This window comes from Rhea americana, unplaced genomic scaffold, assembly GCF_003343005.1.
Source record: "Rhea americana isolate MKP2758 unplaced genomic scaffold, rheAme1 scaffold_16, whole genome shotgun sequence".
In the NCBI taxonomy this organism is placed as follows: domain Eukaryota; kingdom Metazoa; phylum Chordata; class Aves; order Rheiformes; family Rheidae; genus Rhea; species Rhea americana.
Window position 1 is genome coordinate 342,275 of NW_028185705.1, and position 19,660 is coordinate 361,934.

The following is a 19,660-nucleotide window of genomic DNA, read 5'->3' on the forward strand; positions in this document are numbered from 1 at the left end:
TTTTTTTTTTTTTTTGCAATGATATTTCTGCAGTTACTCCTTTTCAGACTTTTTAGTTTGCTGCCTGTTAGGCAGGTGTAAATTACTCGGAATATTTTTAAAGGATTAATATTCTCAAACTGGCTCACTGTAAGACTTTCTTAAATAATGTCAAAGGTTAGTTATCTGAGAGATGGGAGACAGGGCCTTAGAATGATTTAAGACATAGTTGAGGGAATTATTTTTCAATCTTTTAAAAACGTTATTTTGGATGTATTCAAGTCCTGACGCAAGGTGTCAACGTTGCACACTGCAATGCAGTACAGACTTACCATAGCTAATTAATTAATTACTCCATACTGAGTCTTGCAGTACTATATAAACTACTATTTCTGATATAAAGCCCCCCTTAAACAAACTAGCTTGCGTATTTCAGCGCTACACCTGTATCTGGATGTCAGTAGAAATCACTGCAGTTTCACGTTTAGACAGGAAAATCTAGTGGTAAAAATTCTAAGTAAGTGAACCCTATGAAAGTTCAGATGCTTGCTTACATTAGGAGAAAATAGTTCAATAGAAGATCCTACTTTTGTTTATGAAACTAACATAAAAACATGACTGTATGTATGTGTTCATATATGTACAATTTGAGACTTTYTGGATGAAGTATCTACATACTTGTTTACAGTCATATTTAAATGACTTGTGTGAAAACTAGCTCTGATAAAATCAGTAGTGATTTTTGTCACTGACTTTAAAGAAAAAAGGATTCAACCTAGTGTGGTTTTATTTCTGTAGACCATCACAAACAATAGCAAAGTAATCTAGGTCTCAGGCCCGTTCTGCATGATTTTCCAGATGCAAAGTAAATCATATAGCATCCTTTCAATCTTAAGTGTCCTGTTTTGACTAGAGGGAGTCAGAAAACAAGAATGAAGGTGAAGTCCTGATGAGAGAACATCCTGCATGCTTCCTGACACATCCAGTATGCCTCATAATATGTCAATTGCAGCAGCAGTCACTTTTTAGAAATGGAAAGGTGCAATACATAAACAGTTAAAATAGTTACCTTAATTGTGTTCCTTACACACCCAAGAATATAATTTCCGATTTGGAGTGTCTTGGAATTTTCTGGTATACAGAATAATGCTTTCTGCTTTTTCTTATTTGAACTATACCAGTTTCTTGTCATTTCCTATTACCTCCCTGCAGTTTTCCTATAGTTAAAGCTTTTATGTTATTTTTACTAGCATTGCTTTTATGTGACAATATTTTTTATCTACCCTTACTGCAGGTTTGAAATGGTTAATGGTACTAGGGAAAGGATGATACTGAAAGACTGAAGTTTTCTTTTGTGAGGGAGGGTTTTGTACTAGTCAACAGTGTACATAGGTGGAATATTGGTAGTGTGCTGTCCAGCTGTTTATGTACTGAGCAGATTTTTGGGGCACACTGTTTGAAAGAACAGTAATTAATTTCTTGTGTACATTCCCTTGTTTTAAGATGCATGTTCCTTGCTTAAGTTTGCTAAAGAGGAAGTTCATGAGCAACACACCAAAGTTTTAAGACAATGACAGAATAATGTTTTTTTTTTTTCATGTTTCAGTATGTAGTATGAAGAGGGTAGGACTAATGAAGGCAGCAAGCTGGGTATGATGCATGAAATGAAAAATTCTAGCATTATCAGTCAGAGACAATAGACACTGTGAAGTCCATGGGATGTTACTGAGCTTCTTGTTCACAACCCTTAGCAATGGTAATTTTCTTGCCAGCTTCATGACTGTTCATGTCCCATCATTCRTGATGTGGCCAGTTGCTTTCGTATGAGGAATTTAATATGTGTTTCTATGTTTGTGTGATTCTGCTAGTGTCAACTGAATTTTCTTTATAAGTATTCCCAATGAATACTGAAGGTTTACCTTAATAACGTAAGGTAAAAATAAAAGGTAAAACATAAGCCAGTTACTTTGTGCAAATCTTTCATTAGGTTTCTCTGGCAAGGCGGAATGCTACAGAGTGATTAGAACTCTGAGTGTACAAACAGAACAGGGCAGTGCCAACAAAAATGACCAGTCCATTCCAGTTTTCACAAACTACTCATTATTTTTACCTTCAATCCCCTCAGTTTACACATCATTGCAAAACTTTTTTAATTACTATTCCTAAAGTGCWTACATTCTGTGAAAACAGAGTATCATTAGCAGATTATTTTGGTAGTGCTCTTAAAAGCCACTATGTTTGCCAGTTCCCTTGTTACTGTTCTTGTCCTTGAACTATGTTTTAACAAATAAATTAAATATATGATGAGAGACAAAAACAGCTGAAATAAATAGAAAAAGACAGCTATTTTTAATATATTTTTTCCTTATTGTTGCCACTGTGAATAGTAGGAATGAATAAGTGAATATACAGTTTCAGAGGTTGCAGTTTAAGGTCATACACTGTCTGTAGTAAAGTTGCCATTGTTTTACATTACAGGGATGAGAATTGTGACTCCATAGTTAAAAATGAGTTGAATTTCACACTGTAACATACTACTTGTCTTCTGACTTTAACCTTGATGGAACTTACTAGGAAGGAAGGGTGTTACATGTCTCGGTACTGTGTTTCACTCCAAACTGGATGTTCTCTTCATCTCAGTTTAATCATACTGTAGTTTTTGTCTGTATATGTTTATATGCACATACTTATTGATGTATCTGAATGTGTGTATTTATGTGTCAGTGTAATTGCTTCATTTCATACAGATGGAAAAGATAATGCATAGTCATAGACTGTTGGAATTTCAAAACCTTGAGAATCAGACATTACTTATGCCTGAAAGTATTAATGGAAAAGTCTTCTATGCAAAAGTGCATAGGCTTGTATGTCCCAATGCACGTGTACTTCTCTATGGTCTCTTTTGTTTGCTGACTTTTTTAGATAGACAAAGTGTGCCACTGCAGTAAGTACATCTTTCAAAGGAGTTTAGTGATAGGCAGTTTATAGGTCACTGTAGTCACAGTGACTTATCCTGATAACATTTACCATTTCAAATTTCTCCTCTGATCTGCTAATGTAGGTTGCTTGTTCACTTTATGTACATGACTTAAGCATTTTCATTTTCCAGTTCCATGCTCATTTAGCATATCAGCTAATCAAAGAAATGCATGATACATTTTGTTTTCAGAATGGAAGTCTTCATTGTAACTCAGGCACAGCTAGCATTGAATGGGTGTCAGCTTCTTGAGATGATTTGCTAACACTTCAAATGCTGAATCATAGTTGTTGAATCATGCAGATCACAGTTCAAGGAATTATATAAAGATATAGTTATAAAGGAAATAATTATATTGCTATCATGTGCTGTAGGCAGCTCTATGAATAATTATAATTATCCAGTTCCTTGCTGTACATCAAACGTTGTCAGAGAAGGGAGAGTTTCAAATATACTACCAGTAAGTATATGTTTACTTATTCTTTCTTTCAAAAACTTTTTATGGTGTATCTTTCCCTAAGACTGAAAACCTTAATTCACAAAAAAGATTAATTGCTTTGAGCTTTGCCACAAGGTCCTTATTCAGTCCATGTCCAGTGAAGTTACTGCTTAATATGAATCAACTGAAAATATAGCTACCCCACTATAATTCTTTAAGTGACCAAAATATCTGGTCTCAGAGAATGGTTTCACCAGTGGCAATATATTTTGCTGTGAAATGGCATTCACTGCATGAAGGACCAGAGTCTTCATTAGTAACTATATGTTATCTATTCCACCATATATCAAAAAGTAAGAAAGTACAGGCAGCTTTATACGTTTTATGAGGCTTTTTTACAAAATTTTAATGGCCTTTGGGTGTTTATTTGCTACAGTGAAAAAAACAATGGGAGATTTCATGTATGGTCTCAGAATGGCTAGCTAGTATTAATATTCCAACAATTATATGCATAAAAACAAGGCTAGTACTGCACACAAAACTAGAGCATCTTCAACAACTTTATTAATTAGCCTTTTTTCTGATGAATTAAGCAGTTATATGAATACTAATCCCTGCTCATTACTTACCATTATTGCCATAGTTTCGTCTCGTGAGTATAGAAGACTAAAATAAAGAAAGCAGACTGAAACATTGAAAATACTAGTGGGAACAGTGTTACTTTGTATATGTAATATGATTGAAAACATTCCATCTTCACCCATGATTAATAATAAATCAGGGCTATTACAATTCCTGCTTTAGTTTTTATTTAAACAATCTGTTGAAATACTGACTGCATGSAAAAAAAGAAGTCCTTTGTAACAGACTTTGTTTGGATTGAAAACAGAAGTTTCATGCTTTTCTAGAAATTAGAAAAATAYAGTGATAAAAAGCTTCAGTCTCATGTAATAACATATGGTTGCTTTCTTGATACTTTGAACAAGAAAAATTTATGTACACAATGACACTATAAATCTTAACAATTGATCAGAGCTGAGATAAAGTACAGGGTTAAAAACCGTTCTGTATATATGACCCAGTTCAGCAGTGCTTAATGATATCAGCTCTGTTTTTTCCGAAAGGAAACTCTGATCTCATCAGACCAGGGATAGAAAAAGTTCAGCTGAGACTAATGATCTAAAATTTCAGTATCTACCTGGTTGCAATGAAACTTTTCTTCTCTAGTTCCACAAACTCAGGAATCATACAACTGATTTGAAGAGGTAAAATATCTCAGTGTAGACACAGTGTGATTTTCTCCAAAAATTGACAAGGAAATGGATATTTCCTCTTCAAAGCATACAGCATGGACCACACGTGAGTACACCAGATGACAACAGTAATTCTATCAGAGCTAAGTAACCAAAATATGATTGGCAATATCAACTTTTCCTTCTGTCTCCTTCTGGCAATATTCAGCTTTTCCTTTTTTTCCTTTTGTAGAGGTGGTTATGCCACACAGATCACTGCATGTTCCGAGACCCTAAATAAAACTGAAATTTTGCCATTCAGYTTCTCCCTCTTGGGCTCTGGATGGTTAATTCTGTGGCCCTCTTTGAAGATTCCCGCCTGACTAAAATTTCACTTGTAGTCCCAGAATTATTTTTCTTTGGTATGTCTTTTTTTTTTTTGGTAGCATCCAATTTTCTTTGTTATAAAATTTGAGTAGTATGCTAGTATAAAACATTTTTTGAATAAAAATAAAGAGTTCTAAACAAATACGGTAGTGTGTAATTTCAAGAAAGGGACATTCATTACTTTTTGTCTGTACAGTTCTGTGCTACTCAGCAACTTACTCATAAAAACTATGATAGGAAAAATAATTTTTCCTAACAATGCACTAAAGGAAAATTGAAAAGGTTATCTTTTGCTGATTGGGTAGGTAAACAAAATATCACCTTATTCACAACAGAGCGCAGGAGGAGTTGCAGACTTTTGCTTGAATGGAAGTATTTACTTTCTGTAGAAATATTTTCAGGCTATTGGTCAAGATGTTCCTATGGTAACTGATAACAATTTAATTTTAATGATGGATTACAGAAGAAAACTGCAAGGAGATATGAGATCACTTGATTTCATCTGGCACAGAGTCTGGCAGACTGTTCTACTAGAGTTACTAAGAAGTTCCTGTTATGCTTTATGTTTACTGGATGTTGATTATGAATGTTGAGCCCAGTGTTTTCAAAAAATAATAGCAGAGCTATTGTGACACATCATCTTGTTCTTTGGCAAGACATTGAAATTTGTTCACTGTGAGAGGGATGATGTAGTAGTCCGTAATCATAATCAGTGGAATGACTTTTTTATAATAAGACCACCAAATGGCCATATATTTCCCCTCCCGACTCCTACTCCCCCCAAGAAGTTCCCAAGATATGTATTCTGACTTAATTATTAAGTGTTCCCATTTAGTGTGACCATAGTGAAAATGGTTCTAGTTCGGGCTATATTTTGCTAAACTGGCATAGTGGTGAAAGGACAGAATTGATCTCCTTTTGCATCAAAGATGAGTTTCAGAAAACTTCACAAGGGAGGTGGATCAGGTTGCTACAGGTTTGGTTGTAAAGACTAGGAGTAGCTATTCTTTGCTGTAATTGCATCTGTAGTTCTTACTGCATACAGAACTTTTCAAAGGTTTAAAAGTGGGTGATGATCATACACCACTCAGGCTTGCAAAATTCAAACAGAAAGCACTGAGGAGGAAGGAAAAAAAAAAAAACACACAGACCAGAAGCGGCTGTATGAAATATCGCTGCGAGGAGTTTAAAATAAAATTGTCTCCAAGCTGATATTGGGTAAACAACTAATTAAAGATTTTAAACTGAAAAATAGCTTGGTGAGTGTTACATCTGTTTCAGTGGTTCTATCCTAAAGAATGGAGTTTAAGACGTGACAGTAATCCTGGTTAGCTGAAATATATGTGTTGCTGAAGGCAGCTTAATGAAGGGATTTTAGGCAGATGATATTCGGAGCATCTGTGAAACACTGCCTTTAACTGAAATGATGCTGTAGACCTTCCCTAGGAAAGAAGACTGCGTTCTTGCTCTTTACTTTCTAACGGCTTGTGGCCCGGGCATGATAGCGTTTAATGTAATAATTAATATATATTTGGGGGGGGGGAGAGTTACAAGGTTTTTAAGTAGTGGATTTAGTCTCATCTAATGTGWTGTCTTTATTTTCTTTGTAGTTCTGGCTTTCTGCAAGGAAGGTAGAAACTTTAACTTTGATATAATGTTTTTTTTCCTGRGAGCCTTTTTAATCTGAAAACCTGTGAATCTGTTATTGGGAGAATGGCCTGCACTCCTAATGCATGCCTGTACGCATGTGTGATTTCATTCTGTTTGAGGAAGATGGATTTCAGGAGCCAGATCTTGGGTTTTACACTCTTTTTTGATATATAAATCTATTCCTAAGTCCAGCCTTTGGAAAGCTGTAAGGAATTCTTAAGAGATGGAGAGTAGTTCCTACAGCAAGCACTGTTTAACTGTCAGGATGGAAGAAAACATTAGCAGGCAATGATAAATGGCAGTAAGGAGCACAGAGCCTGAAATCAGTTGCAGTGTAGTTTCATTCTTTGACCTGGCTACAGATAGTTAAGTCTGACCATACTCTTTAGCAAGAACTACACCAGTGAGAAGTGTGTATGGATCCTCTATATTTTACTGGAATCACAGGCCTTGTGTACAAGGTGATTTTTGAATTTTGAACCTTTTTACCTCAATCAGACAGTGCAGAGTTGATTGCATTTGTTTTGTAAAGAATCAACAAGCAACAAAATATTATTAAAAATTAGGTATTTCACTGCAGATGTAAAATATAGGTGTAAATATAGTAGACTGAAGAAAGTTAATTTGTTTTTCTTGAGAGGATCTATATTTCACAGCAGGGAAAGATATCTATTCCTAATTATTGWTTTATAAACAACATTTCATTATGCCTGTTATCATAACATCCCTTTTTATCTCCTCTGTCAATATTTGTCTCTATCATGCAATGTCTTATGTCTAAAGTAAAAAATCCATCATCATGGTAAAAGGGAAAAAATACATTAACAGGCCACCTTCTAATTTATATTTGGGGCTTGAGGCTCAAAAAGTACTTGTAAGCATTCCTGTCTAAAAATAACAAGTTTTATATTAGTTACACGATAGGAATTGCCAAGGAATTGTTTGCAGTAAAGCTCCACGTCTTGTCCCTATGAGTTTAAGTGAAAAGAGTATAGGMAAAATAAGTAATATTCACTGTGTATCTGTAGAGTACCAAATGCCTTTATAGATTCAAGCTCCATGTAGACAACACTCTCTTCTGGGGCCTTGTCTTGTAAAAATAGAAAAGGTATATTACCTCAGGGGAGTCAGCAAGTTAGAGACCATGAGGTGGAGACAATTTGTAATTTCCAGATGAGTGAGCTGTTAATCCAGAATTTCTCTGTACTCTATAATTTGACCTGCTAACTTGTATGAAGATGGAAAATTACCTCTTTCACTCTCAGAACTAACTCAAGTTTAGACTATGCCTTTTTTTCCTCCAAAGATGATATGTTTTAAGTGACTGGATTTCTCAGCCATGATTTTGGTAATTTCATACAGAAACATAAAAATGAAATGCATACTTAAGATTTTGTTAGTATATGAAGAAAGTGTTGAAATTATAATGGAATTTCTAAGACTGGAAAGATGTTTTTGAAGCCACAAGAGTGTTGAAAGAAACAAGCCAGAGTTAAGCCAATGATTTCTCCATGTATAGTTTCAGTAGTATAAATCAATGCTGGCTTTTGGCTTTAGCTCAACAAACACCATTTTTTGTCTATACTGGGCCTCAAAGAATATGCGGTACTGGGAAGCTTTCAGCGAAGTACTGTTTCTGAGAAGGCAGATCTTAATGTAAGGAGAAGCAGGTCTTCCTAATGATTTAAAATTTTAGATTCCTATGCAGCATTCACTGACAAGAGATAACGATGAATTCCTTTAGATAGATTCTTGGCATGTAAATTATGTTAGATCTTAACTATTTAAACATGTTAGTGTGTCAAACAATGTTTACATTAATAAATGTGTACAGTTTAATTTTTTTTACTACTTTTCATATTTAGGAAATAGGGTCATTTGAGAAGCAAGGCATATCTGTAAAATAATGGCAAAACAGTGACTCTGTGAGGGCTTTTGGAAAAGAAAGTAAGTTGTTCAGTAGGAGTTCAGATAGGAGACTGGACTGGATGGCAGCAGCTCTCACTTGCAGGGTCTAAGCAAACCATAGAACTGCAGCTGGAGGTGCAGATCGGTTATTGGTGGAACGGATGAACTCAAATGGGTATGTTTCTGGTAGGGTGAGAGTGGAAGTAAATGCTCATATGTGAGCTGGTCAGTATGTATAAATAGATTAAAAGAAGCCTGCATGTGTGAATAAGAACTCAGGGAAGCTATTCTTACTTACCCATTGCATTGAGTTGAAGGAAAAGCTCTTCCAAAGTAAGTATGTTGGTAAAGTAGACTGCACAGGTGATGCTAGGAACAGTGTAGTGTGGAAAATATCTTCTTGAGTAGAACAATATGTGATTGCAAGTGAGGCATTTTGAATATGGATAGGAAAGGGATGCTGAAGGAGAGAAATTGGAACTTGGGGGAGAACAGCAAAGAATGCTAGGTAAGAAAGCTAGATTTTTTTTAAAAAAAGAACTATTAATAGATAGTAGTTCCTCCAGATACTGGAGGAAAGTGTTTCTGTGGGAGCATTCACTGGGAAGGATAGTAAGAAAAAAGAAAAGAATAACTGAATGGAAAGAAAATCAAGAAGTCAAAAATATGCTTAAGAGATATTTCCCAATACAAAAAGTAGTTGCAAAATAGGAGGATGTTTAATGTGATGGCAGAAAGGACACGCAGTTACCCTACTGTTCCCAGAGTTTATCATTTTAATGTTCAATAAAACCCTCTTCTTCCTTCAAACTCTTCTTCATCCAAAGAAGTTTTCATCCTTCTTAGGTACAGTACTCTCTCCTTTCTCTAGTACCACTTTACATGCCACCAGCCAGGAGTGAATTTGAAAGAGAAATATATGAGCATCTGTGCTGGTTTCATGCCACCTTATTATTATTATTATTATTATATTTAAGAGAACTGAATAAAAGAAATGATTTAGTGGGTCAAGAGTAGATGGTGCAGAAACTGTCTGTAAATGTAGGGGCAGCATGGTAGTTCCAAATTATCCTGAAGGATTTGGTGATTTATGTCTCTGCTGCCCTCATCGCTTTCTGGAGTAGGATTTCCTCAGGTCAGACATCTCACATATTCTACTCTTAAAAGTTTTGCACCAGAAAGTGGTGTAAAAGAGATATATGAACTTTTAAATGCCTTGTCTTTATATTTTCTTAGCTCTGTTAAGACTAATCAGTACTTTATCCTGACATGTCACTGTTTTTAGTTTTGTAAAATTAGTATCCTGCATACTGTTTGTTGATATACCAGTTATTTTAACCATTTCTGTTGAGAAAAATAAATGAAGTTTTCCATATGCATATTGTTTCCATGATAATTCATATGGAGTTCTTTCTTTGGAAAAAAATATTTGGTGTGTTTTGTTTCATTTTGACATTGCAGTTGCACTTACGTGCAGCAGACTGCAGTGATAACTGAGCTCACAAAGTTCCATGTAAAATGTGTAACACCTAGTGTTAAAGGAGAAATAATTATAGTACTTAAGCTCTATGACAGCTGTCAGGAATAAAAATGTTACTTCTTGCTCATTTAAATATACAGAGAATAGTGTACACAGAACAGAATAAGTACCATTGTGTCAGCCTGAACTCTATTCTAACTTTATTTGATAGAAAATAGTTTTAGAATTAGATTTTTTTTACTTTAAACTGTTAGAGTGTATATCATAAAACACTTCATTATTTAGTAGAGTTATAAAAAGTTATCTGTATGTCATCTTTATCTATGCATCTGTTTGAGGTCAGGGAGGGTATCTTTTGCAAACTGAAAATACTAAGCCTGTATCCATTTGGAGCCTTTTTTATTGCGCTGAAGAGATTTCACTGGCACAAATGTCTGTATGTTCTTATCTTTGATGCCCTATCTAGTTTATATATACATATACACACACACACACACACACATATATATATAACTGCACTTGGAAGTGTCCCACTCTGGAAGTCTAGGTTTCCATTCTAATGTTGCATTCTGGGCAAGACTCAGAAATATGACTGATGTTCCATTCCGTATCTTGGTTTCCTTTGAAAGTGTTAGGGGGACTGCTTTCATGGTGAAAGCTGTTGGCAACTCTGACATGTACCAGCCTGGATATTTGGTGAAACWGTCTGTCAGGTGTCCTCTAAGTGCCACTTTCACAGGTCATCTTTGGTAGAATACTCTTCCACTAAAGCTTTTCCACTCTGTAAATGACTATGATTTATTTAGCAAGTCTGACTGGACTTCTAACTTTGAAGAGCTCCCGGTAGAAGCTATGACTAACTGTTGAATAAACTGATGCAAAACATTCATTGCTTACTCTTAAAAGAGCAAAGAAGACATAAGGGCTTCAACAGTACAGTCTACATGCACACACATGCATGCTGAATAAAGCAGAGATAGGCTTTGTTTATGCCAAGTAGCCTAGCCTTATGGACAGCCTGGAATAGCCTGTACTTTTCCAATCTTCTTCCTTTTCCTATATGTAAAGGTATCAGGTTTTTAATAATACCCTTGTTTTTTAATGAAGTGTCCTAACACAAGACCTCTGAAGTAAAACACTTGGACCCATCTAGGTAGACTATTCGTGCAAAGTTAATTTTCACATGGGCTTATGTTGCCCTTTTTATCTTTGAAATGCTGTCAGAAATTGCTGTCCATTTTCTGGCTAATGTGCAACCACTTGCTGAGGTTAATAATTACTGTAGCCCACTGCACTGGAACCAAGAAGGAATTTTTCTTTCATTTCTCCCTCAAATAAAATCAGATTCCCACATGTCTCGATTCTAGCATATGAGGCTTTGCTGGCGAGAAAATCATAGATGTTGCAAAATTCCTAAGTTTTGAGAGTAATTCCACTATTTGGATTGTGATCTAGTAAGAATCCTCGCTTTGGCAAAACAGAATTCCTAATCTGACATAGAACAAGACATAGAAATAGAAGATAGGGCTGAAAAAGCCCTTGTTCGGGCTGCCACAGTTTTTCTGCTAGGCTACCATCCAGTCAGAATACAAAAGAGATTAAATCGTTCCCTTGAAACAGCTACTTAAATATAGAGGTCACAACCCTTCATCTGAGTTGATAATCTGATGCAGTGGGCCATAGGAAATAGAGGCTGGACTTTTGATGGCATATTAAGGAAATATGTGGAACAGGTTATTTTGATAACAATGAGTAAGCAAAGATTATGAGACTGATGAATTAATAATATTGTAGAATACTTTCAGTGAATAAGAGCAAGATTCATTTTACTTTCTCARTTTTTTGGTGGAGTTGATGTAAAGCTTGTATATTTTATTAATTAAAAGTGTTTCTGCGTGTGCTTGTGTGTTTGTGAATGTGTGTCTACCTATATAGATACAGATGGTAGACATGCTTAGATAGGCCTAAAAGCTGTGATGAAATAAAGCTTTAGAATAAGTTACATGAGCTGCCTAGGAAAGTGTGAATAGATAGTGCGCCACTGGTGATTCACTGAAGTATGCAGCTTATTTATTAATTTAAAAGATTATGCTAATTAGATCTGTGCTTTACACCTTGCATTACTTAGGTTTAGATGAAAGCAGCACTTGCAACCTAGCAAGGATTGTTCCTTTTACTCAGTGTAATGCCTGTAATTTTGCTGATCCATTTTGTCCAGGGATTTCTTCTTGCACTTGCTCTAAGAGACTGCAGTAACTATTTCTTGGTGCAGCAGGTTGATTTATCCACATAAATTGCTACCTTCAATACAGCAGTAGAGAGGGAATTAATGTAGCATATGAAGCAGAATAAGGAAAGGGAAGGGAATAAATAGAATGAAATTAAGATATCTTTTAAACAATTAATTAATGTTGGTACATAGCCCATCAAATTCAGCATATAGGCAAATCATCTCGTTTATAAAAGATTAGCATTAAGTGCTGTTCTCCATCTAAAATTTCAGTATGATTTCTGATTTCTGACATTGTTGTTTATCTTACMGTGTAAGGGTAGTCTGAAGGAGAAACATAGGTGTGGCCCACTTTTGTCTCATGGCATTGAGGAGGTTTGAATTAATTTTACCTATTGATGTTTTAGGAGGCAATACTGTCAAGTCGTATTCTCCCTTGTTTTTCTGAAAGGTTCTTAGAGGATGAGTCTTGATTTTCACTATGCTGTAAAGAAAGAAGTGTTGACTCATTAAAAATAGAAGAAAGAAAATAGTTCCTCTTCTATTCTAGTGAAATAGATTTTAATAAAACAAACACTTATGCCAATAAAACATAATAGTATAAATATTTAAGAAAAGAGAAGAAGGAAAAAACCTTAAAAATCTGAGCAAAAAAAGTGTCATAACCAAAAAATTGTAAATTGATCACTTAGTGAGTTAAATTTTGTCTACTAATCTTCTCCTTTGGAGGCTGAGGTTCTTCATTCCCCTCTTCCTATTTTCTCCTCAATATGTTCTTCTCCCTTGTGTACATACATAAAGCAGATTCTGAACTCCTTGCAGTTTCTCTATGAAGTGGGACATACTGATAAGTCTTTATAAATTATCATGTATCTCTAATTTTTATCTATAAATGGGCATATGGTATTACACTGGTAGTTACACTGTCCTCCTCCTAGGGCAAAACTGTGTTTCTGTTACAAGATTCTCCAGGTCTGAAATGTCAGTTTGTATATATGTGTTCTATAACAAAGCTACAGGTTAAACAGGTTGAAGCAGCCAAGATGCTGTGTGTTTAACAGTTAAAGCATGAAAAGTACAGAACAATTATAATACAGTCAGCATTGACATGGGATAGCATGCAGTTCAAAGAGATGCAGAGTGATTTGCAGAATTTGACCTTTTCTCTTCTTGGTTKTAGAGAAGGCTTGAAATGCGTAGTGCTTGGCTTTTGATTCTTGGCTGTGAATATCTACCCATATAAAATCTTTATTCTTATTCCGGTTACCGTCTGCATTTTCTTTTGCTGAGCAGCATCATGAAGGAAAGCTCTAAAACTTTGAAGGAGCATTCTTAGGGGAAATTATTTTTCCTTGAGTTTGACACACTTTTAAGTCTTGGGCTTTAGGTGTTTTCCTCATGGCACATTTTCCTCATGTGAATGAAGCCCTAAGTTTTTCATTTTAAGTGAAAGACAACCAACAACCAACCAACACAAGAAATGCAAGTGTTGTTACTTTGAAGTTTTAATTGTGTTAAGCAGGGTAATGTGGTGGAAACAGTGTGTTGGATTACCTTCATCATAGCTAGAACAGATATGCAGATAACTATTTCAGCAATTGGAGCAATTCTTAAAGAAACATGGCAGTAATCAGTACATACCATTCTTTCGAATCAAACAGAGAAAAAAAGTGTTATAGAGACTAGGTATCACTTGAAATCTCTTGGCAACCTGTTTCTTCAGAGTAGCAGGGTTATGCACTGAGTAGATGCTAGCCTAGGGTCCAGTGACTTCCCCTGTCATTGTCTTCCGGCTTTGCAATCCAGACTCTTCACAAAACACTGAGAGATGAATTAGATTGTTTCTTCATGTGGTCTTCTTTTTCTTATTACAAAAAAATAAAATAAAGGGAGATAATGTTTAACATAGTTAAACAGCTCCCAGGTGTAATATTCAGGACCATCTTTATTTGGTAGCATTCTGATTTGTGTTAAAAATGTTACCAGGAATAGATGATGAGAATATAACAATTTGCACAAAATACTGGAATGCCCAGACTGTTCCAGATGCACCAGCTATTCAATACTCTGCATAAATCTCAGCTGGATAAAAGGTTTTAACCATCCACGTGTCCGTATATCTTCTAATCCTTGATTCTTTCCTGTAGCCGTTTTTCATCTCATTCTCCATTTCCAATTTAAGTGTTTGTGACAAAAGTTATTTAGTTTTTTTCCAGTAAAAGGAATGCTGTAAAAATGGATACGAACCTTTACAGACATGCTGTGTAGTTACATATATTACCATTCTAACACACTTACTTACTGCCTAGCACTTTTGTAGACAAAACAAATCCTTGTCTTCTCAAAGTCTGTGATTTTAATGCGTCTAATTCAGGAATCATTTTCCACACTGGAAGTTTCTTAATTTGTTACACAAAGCTGATACTTGCTTTCCCTAAGTCTGATACTGATTTCTGCTAACCAGAAAGGTATACTGTGCCCTTATTTAAGATTGAATAAATGTATCAGCATTCTGATTCTTCACATTCATTTTTATTGTGCTAGAAAATGAAGTGGGCTATTTCTTATTTAATGGATTAGTTACCTGTTTTGGCTCATGCTTTATACCAGGCAGCTTTTGGATGCAAATGAAAAAAAAAAAACTGATTGTCAGAATTTTAAAACTCATTTACTACTTAAGTAAAACTGCTTCAAATGTGTTGAATAAATCAGGAAAGTTCTTGACAGAAATGTGTTTTTCATTTTGAAATGATTTCTGTACTAAATAATAAAAATGCAAACAAAAATTAGTGAATTGAAGTGATGTTTCCTGGTTATTGAGCTACTTTAAGACTTTACAGCTAATAGCTCTGAGTTTCTTTTACATACTTTTAGTCTCAGATTGGAAGAGGAAAACAAGTTTTTTTGTTTTTTCAACTCTCACTTGGTTTCTCCACTTTGAGTGAACTAGCTATTGAATAGAATTAACTGAACAAGCAGAAATAAAGAAAATATTCTCTTTGCACCTGCAGAGCAGACTACAGCTGATTTATAATTTCAGAAAATCTGGTTTCAGGTATATAAGTGGGAATTTCCCCTAGTTTGAGTGGTCTAACTACCTGTGGAACTCTGGTACTAGTGCTACTTGGTTGTTTATTTATTTAATTTATATAAATTGAGAAAGTTTCTCTTAACAGCTTGATGTGCCTTGTCACATTTAAATTTTGTTTTTAAAATGAAGAATACTGAGATCTTTTGATTTTCTTACATCATCTATTGTGCGGACCTTTGCGAAGGGGTGGTTGATGATCTGATATAAAATAGAACCTACGCATACAATTATGAATTACATGATAAATCAAACAGGCAAGAGGACTGCATTTTTAGTGTATCTAAATCCTCAAAAATGAGGTAAAAAATAAATATTACCTAGGCTCTGTATTGAAACTTACTTAGGCAAATACAAATTTAGCTACTTTCTTACGATTTTCTTTTTCACCTACGAAAATAGATTGCAACTATATAATATCAGCGGTTTTTCACGCTGACCAAATTATTTTTTTTGAGGCCCTCAATCTGTATTTCAGTTCCAAGAGAATTCCGTCTAAATTCTTTGTAGAATTTTTTCCTCATGTATATAATACTTATCTTTCCTTAACAAATAGAAGCAATTTTTCAGTTACTTGTGAGGGGAAGCTCTTTTTTTTTAAATGGATTTACCTTCTGTCATCTGGTCATCTTTTTGTCTCTTTGTGGCCTTTTTGATCTTTCCTGCTTCCTTTTACTGTGCATGTATGAAAAAGTGTCAGCTGTGAAAATTGTTACCTTCAGATCTGATGACAACAGAACTTCGTATGCATTGGTGGTTTTAACTTGTATGGCATGCTGTTTGTATAGGTCTGCATTTTACACAAGGTTTTTTGGGGAGGTTGCAGAAGAGGAGGCGTCCTCAGGAGCCAGCCCTCACAAACGTCAGTTACTTGATCCACATCTCTGTGAAATTCCTGTCATTTCCAACTAGGGTTCCCCAGGGGATACTGGAAAAAAGCAACATTCTTTATTAAGCTTCTCTGATAATGATATCAGAAAAGATATAAAAGGAGTAGTAAGATAAAGCTGTCACAACGTGAAAGACCCAAAGATTGGTAGAACCCCCACATTAGTACAGCTTGCTTTCTAGAAAAGTACTATATCGAAACTAGAGAAGTATTTTCCTTTACTTAGAAGGAGCAGTGTACAGCATAGTACAGCTGTATTCTTCTCCCGTAGCTTTAATGTCTGTGTTCATAGGGAGGAAGAGTCTATGTATTTCTGTATTCCAGGAATGTATTCCTGTATTCCACATCCAAGGGGTGATGAGCAATTTTTTTCAAGAAAAAGAAGCCTTCTAGTTGCCCTGTGTTGCATCTGGGGCTGAACTCTTGTAGCATAGCTACAGGATCAGAAATGTTCAAAGGGATATGGATCTTTCTTCTTTCCTTCTGTCTCATATGTAGAGACTAGCTGGAACCTTTTACTGGCTTCCAGATTCTGATCCCTATTTTTTAAGCCATACATCAATTTTTAGAAATACAGGCTATTTATTTCTTCTCCTCTGTTTCATGATAGTGTGGGTAAAAAGCTGACCCTCCTCCATGTGCCCTCCTCCTCCTCCCAAAGAGAGTGGAAGTCCCTCTGCATATTTGGAGCTCTCAAAAGAAACCTAATTGGGTGGACAGAGCAATGTATCTGGGACCCTTAAATGTAACCCTTAGGTAGGCTCCTAATCGTAACTCCAGAAACTCAGTAAAATAAAGCTTAGATTAATCATCAGTTTGGACTTGGATGAGTGCACTCTAATGAAAAAAAACAAAGAATTATGATGTAAATGTATTTGCATGATTGATATTTCCAGAATTTTTGTGGAGCTCTCAAGACATTCAAGATTTGAAGGGACAAAACAAGTGTTTTTGTTGTCTAAATAAGCGTGATGCCAGTTCACTCCAGCTGTGGAGATGGTCCATATGTTCTTATACATATACTTTCACCATTGCAGCAAGGGTCCACTGATGAACCCCTCTCACCTTTTTTATTTCCATTTCTGTGACTATTTATACAACAGTGGGCTAATCATGATTATAGTAACACAAGTTCTCTTTTTCAAGGTATGATGCCATTATCCAGATACTGCTTCAGGTATAGGAGTCTAATATTTTCAGAAGTCTAATACTTCAAAAGTTGCTGCAACCCAAATTCTTCAGTAGATATAGGTGGTTCTTTTTCATGTGTGAAACATCTGTTAACTAGAGGAACATGCTTATGCCTTAATCCTCATGTTTCCTTATTCATAGGTGTTGCTTTAGAATCTCAATAGCTTATAATTAGCTAAGGGCTTACTAGTACAATTTGTATGTTCTTTATTTAGGAAACCACAATTCCGTGTTGGCTCTTTCAACAAGAAGCTGAGTAAATTCCAGGTTCCTGAATTAGAGCTCTCCCTTTATGGCAGCAAATTGAGCTACTGAATCACCTAACTTTCCATTCAGTTATAGTGATTAGGACAGAATAACTCTCCAAAGGAAAGCTTTGGCTGCTTATCAGAATAATAGTTATCTTTGTAAGCAGAACTTGGCTCAGGATGCAAAGCAGGTCTGTTTGAATCCATATCAGTTCATAGAAATTGGGAATTTAAGAAGGTGTTATATAGGACTGAAGCAGTGGTTTCAGCCCTAACTTTCTGAATCTAAGAACTGAATATCTTGGGAGATGGTGATATTGTCTTCAATGGAAAAACTGCCAGTGATCTGAATTTCAGATAAATTAAAGTGATTGTTAGAAAGTTTTAAACGTGTAGTTAGCTACAGAATTCCTGCCAATATTTGAGTATAAAATACAGATCAGAAAACCTAAAAAAAATATGAGTGGATGAGCTCTTGGATGCATGTGTGCCTAGTTTTTGGTGGAGTTATTTACATATGGGACTTATTTCCCTTCATAGACTTCACCAGAAGATTGCTCTCAATTATTCTCAGTTATTTTTAAATAGCTGAAATAATCAGCTTTTCATTATCATCATGATGTGCTGTGCCCTTCACTCTGATGGAAGGGAGGAGGAACATACTGCTATAGTGTAGGCTGAAAGCATGAAAAGATGGTAGTATAAGCAGTGAAACTGCAGGCTGAAGAAAATAAGTGCTTTCCTAGAGTGTAGCAACTGGATAGAAGAGTCTAGAACAGTAGAGCACTTTCACCATTGCAGCAAGGGTCCACTGATGAACCCCTCTCACCTTTTTTATTTCCATTTCTGTGACTATTTATACAACAGTGGGCTAATCATGATTATAGTAACACAAGTTCTCTTTTTCAAGGTATGATGCCATTATTTCAAGATTGTCCTTGTATACTAATCAGATAGGTTTATATAAAAGAAGGCATGTGTGTGCAAGTTTATGATTGTAATACTTCAAATTTCATCTGCTGCATCAGAGTATGTGCCTTGCACATGCTACAGAGCAGCTTATTTTATCACACAGTACCAATGACTTATTTTTAATGCTACATGTGGGTCATTACTTGGGTAGGGAAAGATCTATTTTTGTGCAGCCTTCTTTTATGATGAGTCTGGGCACAGCACTCATGAAGAATCTACTTAAATTTATAGAGAAGGAAAGATATTTTTGCTATTTCTTTTTTCTTTGCAGTCTTCTAGGGGCATGAAGAGTCTGTGTCAGAATTATGATGCCTATTCATCTTATGAATTGTTTTTTATCATAAAACAACACTCTCTGGTATTGACATTTGAACTTTCTGCTATGAAAAGTAACATGGGAGACTTTGTGGATTCTGAATTCTAAAACACCAATTTTAATGAGGAAAAAAGTTGTGATGGTATTTCAGATACTATTACTTCGGCTGTCAGCACTTCTTCATCTCCAAGAGCTTCATGAAAAAAGCAGAATTCATCCAGTAATGAAATCTTCATCAGACAGGTCCAGAGGTCCAGTCTGGAAGATCTAGTGGTATCAAGACCTAAAATTACTCTGCCAGAGGTCTTCACTTGCATTAATACAATTTACCACATATTCTACCTAGTGAACTTTGTTGTTTTATTTGTAGTTCCACTTAGGTTTTGAGAATGAAATGCAATAACAGATTATTATTTTTATACTGTCTGTGAGTGGGCATAAGAACAGGTCACTGTTAGCAGCCTTGACATTAAAATAATGGAGTAGGTCTTAGACAATGCCTTCTTGCCTGGGGATGCAAGGCTGAAACCATATTATTGTATATCTGATTGGGCTGTGAAAATGGAACAGATTTACCTCTGGAGTAAAGTTGACAAGAAGGGCAGAGCCTCCTCAGATGTTACTCGCCTCACTTGAACTGTGTGCATGATATATATGTGAGCATGAGTGTGTGT

The 19,660-nt window shown here is 35.5% G+C and overlaps 1 protein-coding gene across 1 annotated transcript in view; it reads right to left on the minus strand.

The window, feature by feature from the left end:
* Positions 1-12,745: 12,745 nt before the first annotated feature.
* The window catches only part of GRM7 (glutamate metabotropic receptor 7), a 359,963-nt gene continuing 353,048 nt past the window's right edge, over positions 12,746-19,660 (minus strand). Inside the window, exon 11 of the transcript XR_014895237.1 lies at positions 12,746-12,766. The gene's annotated coding sequence lies outside the window, so the exon portion shown is untranslated. The remainder of the gene's footprint in view (positions 12,767-19,660) is intronic.